Source organism: Solanum lycopersicum, chromosome 2 (genome assembly GCF_036512215.1).
Source record: "Solanum lycopersicum chromosome 2, SLM_r2.1".
In the NCBI taxonomy this organism is placed as follows: Eukaryota; Viridiplantae; Streptophyta; class Magnoliopsida; order Solanales; family Solanaceae; genus Solanum; species Solanum lycopersicum.
The window spans coordinates 55,169,725-55,173,660 of NC_090801.1; the positions used below are offsets into that span (position 1 = coordinate 55,169,725).

General features: G+C 28.9%; 1 long non-coding RNA gene across 1 annotated transcript; it reads right to left on the reverse strand.

Moving 5' to 3' along the window:
- Positions 1 to 2,545: 2,545 nt before the first annotated feature.
- LOC138341774 (uncharacterized) lies at positions 2,546 to 3,642 on the reverse strand. The gene is made up of 3 exons (XR_011214723.1): positions 3,515 to 3,642; positions 3,319 to 3,395; positions 2,546 to 3,100 (listed from the first exon to the last, which is right to left on the reverse strand). It is a non-coding gene; the product is annotated as an uncharacterized lncRNA (long non-coding RNA).
- Positions 3,643 to 3,936: the final 294 nt, after the last annotated feature.

A 3,936-nucleotide genomic window follows, 5' to 3' on the forward strand; every position in this document is an offset into this window, starting at 1 on the left:
GGTTTAGAATACAAATTGATACATGTATAAGAGTTCATATCAAACCATTTTGTCTAAATATTATATGTGTAAAGATTAATTTCTCTAATATAATTGAATTAAATATATCAAAGCCAATTTTTTTTGTTAAATGAGACACGTAAGAGATAAAAACAATTGTTGTATGTCACTTAAATTTCTTTATTCCTTTTACGCATATGAATCACATGGGAGATAATAAGTTTCATCAATGTAATTGTGTATACATCGTTCTTAAATAAACATAATACAACAAGGAATTCTGCTTCTTGTTATAAGAACGAAAGGTTTGTGAAAAGCAAGGTCTCAACAAAATCAAATCTAACAAATTAAATGCTTTAATTCAAATATCACATCAATACTAGACTGGTCTCTAAGTTAATCATCATTGGGTTTGAGATGATGTGATTATATAATTTATGAAGATTATCGTTCAAACAATCCACACTCTGATTCCACATGTAAGATTAAATACTTTTTATGCATAATATCAAGATCTTGAACACGATAATCTTACATAAAGATTGTCAAGAGCACATAACTAATGAGGAAGACATCATCACAGAGAAAAGCGAAAGCGTCAGTCGTAAATTGGTTCTACCTCCTTACCCTAACTTTTATATTACCAATACCGTCGGTGATGGAATTATTCTAGAGAATATGTGATAACCCTAATGGGTAGAGTGAGGACCAATTTATAGAGGTTATGATTTAATCTGGTACGTACATCAAGTAAACAATGTACGGACGAGATATATTCCTTATTAAATACTATTTATGGTATTACTTGGGTTACAAATAAACTTGGGTCATAAAAAAAATAATTAATAATAATTAATAATAAGGCGAAATGGCCTGAGAGACCCCTGTACTTGACTTCGTTTGTAAGTTGGACCCTCTTACTTATCAATTTGTAAATTGAACCCCTGAACTGGTCAGAACGTAATATTTTAAGCCTGTTTTTCATCTGACTAGGGTGTGTGAAGTACTTTGCTTACATGTGGGATTCCATGTCATTTTTAATGAAATGTAAGAAATTACAAGTTAAAAATTTTAAAAAAATAAATCAAACCACTTTTCTAATTTCTGGAAATTTTAGATGAGCATTATTTTTTTAAAAAAAATTTATCCAAATAAGCATGTTCTTCATATTTATTCCAAATTGAACACTAAATTCATGTCAAATAGATGAGATTTTTCTCCATTCGACTTGAAAATTCAAATACAAGTTCACTACCACAAATCCAACAAATCTCAATCACAATTTTGAATCAATTTCACAAATTCACAACATACACTTGTTATTTTCAAGCTTTCTCTAGCTTATCATGGAGTTTTAATTATTCCATATCCACCATTATCCTTTGTGTTAATCCTTAGATCTCTTTTTTGAAACCTAAAAAATAAATAATAATCTTAATACTTTTAGACTAGAAAGTTAAAATCTAAAAGACTTTTAAACTAAGTGATTAGGGTGAATGGTTGATTTGTAATGAAAAAAAAAAGTGTGGGTTGAGAAGAAAATGGATGAAGGAGAGAATGAAGAGTGAGAGTGGTCATGTGGTGGATGAAATTCCAAGAAAAAGAAGAGAGAAAGGGGGCTGAGGGGGGGAGGAGAGAGGGGTGGGGGTGGGGTGGGAGAGGGATGGTCGAGGAAGATTGGTTTTTATTTTTTTTCAATATAATTTGATAGTTATTAGTATATTTAAATATTTTAGTGTAAAATACCTTTTTCACTTGTTGTCAAACGTGTGTTGTCACGTAAATTTCCAACTTAGCATTATCAATGACACATAAGTTCGGTCAATAGTAAAAGGGGTTTAATATATTGTGTTTTGATGAGTTTAGGGATTCAGTTGACAAATTGATAAGTAAAAGTGTTCAATTTACAAATAGAATCAAGTACAAGGGTCTCCCAGGTCAATCCGCCTAATAATAATTCTTACACGTTTTACCCTTGAGATAAAATGTTCTTGATAATGTAATGTATGTATCAAAAATATAAATATTACCGAATAATCAAATATAAGCTATGTAAAATAGTTCAGTTCCATGCGAAACACAAATTATTTTTGCCTAGCTTATGTAAAAAAAATCGATAGTTAAGAAAAGTTATAACTAAGCTCCTCTTAAATCTTATATGATAATTGAGAATAATGCAATTTCGTCACACTCACTCTAACAAACTAATTTGGGGAGTCATTTTTCACTAATAAGGAACAAGTTGTGGCAAATCAGAACAATTCTATATAAATCAGTCATCACAACAACATCAAATATAATTGTTTCAAGTTACTCCTCTAACCGCCCCATATCATGTAAAAATGTTACTATTTTGTGAACCAAACTATTTTTTCTTTTAATTACAACTTTTTCTAACTTCATGTTAATGTATTGAATCATTCACTGTATTAGCTTGTAACGATTTTCGTATATATAATATTGTCAGCTATCACAAAGTTACAAATTTATTTGCTTTCGCTGATATAAAAGGGAGGAGTGTACGCAAAATTCTGGAGGAGTGAAGTGGCAAGAAAATTATAATTATATTCATGACGTAAGAAATATAAATTAAATACAAAATTACAAAATACAAATCAATTTAAGAAACACTCCAAAATACATGAACAAAATAAAAAATAATTAATTAAGCTATCCCTTTTTTGAACTCTGATTTATGGAATTACAAGGACACATGTTTCAATCTTACGAGTATTGTTTTTCCACTTGAGTTAGGTTTATGGGATGAATTTTGAGACCTCCTTTCCACTTTTTGTTCCAAACTTCATACAATCCAAAATAAATTTTATCAGTATTGCTCCCTTTTCCTTTTTTTATAGTAATAGTTTCTGATATCATCTTTTTGTCATTAGTCTTAGTTGCCAAATTCACCTTTCTCCATTGAGTATTATCTCCCCATTTAGCCATAAGATAAATTGGTGAATCACTCCAACCGAACGCATCAATCATCAATGACATTGTAAATTCAATATTATATGATGTTTTTTTCGCTATATTAATATCATCGATGCAACCAGTTACCTCCAACCAATTTACTTGTATAAGTTCTGCATCATCCTTTCTGTATAATTCAAATATATTTGATAAAAACGTCAACATATTAAATACAACAGGAGATCAGTATAATTAAATTGATCTCAAGATGAATTTATATATGTACTCCTATATTGTCTTTTCATTATGCAAAATGTTGTCCTTTTATAAAAATTAATGTTCAACTTCTTTATGAAATCAAAATATAGTTGGCAAAAATAAAATTAAAGAAAATTGTATTCTTACTCATTTTTGGGTAGCTTCCAATAACGCTTATCATTTCCCCAAACGATATTAAGTGATTTAGGATGAATTATATAACCCTGCAAGCAACAAAAATAACAGAATTAAATAAATCAACATAACAAAATTCGATGGATTAAGAATATGTAACGAGAGAAAGAAGAATTGCAATATAGGAAGTATATGAAGTGTTCTGTACCTTTTTTGTTATAGAGAATGATTGATTGCCTTGATAGTGAAAAGATTTTGAAGCCATTTAATTTTCTATATAAGTTGAATTGTAAAGAATTTGGAGATTTCAGTGTCTTATAATAATTTTGGCTACAAAAATCACACATATATATAAAATATATAGAGAGAGAAATGGAATCAATAGTCACACGTAGTAATAGTAAGAGACATTTATATTAGCATAGAATATGGAATAAGATATCATGTCTTATATTCTAATACGTCGGCATGCAATTGAAGAAAACGTTTTATTCCTTATGGGCTTACTAAGTCAACTAACTAGGTATTTATATAAGAATGATTGCAACAAATATTCTCGTATTTTTTTCAATTTTATATTTTATTTTCACTTTTTCATCATATTTTGTACAAATGATATATACATATTGG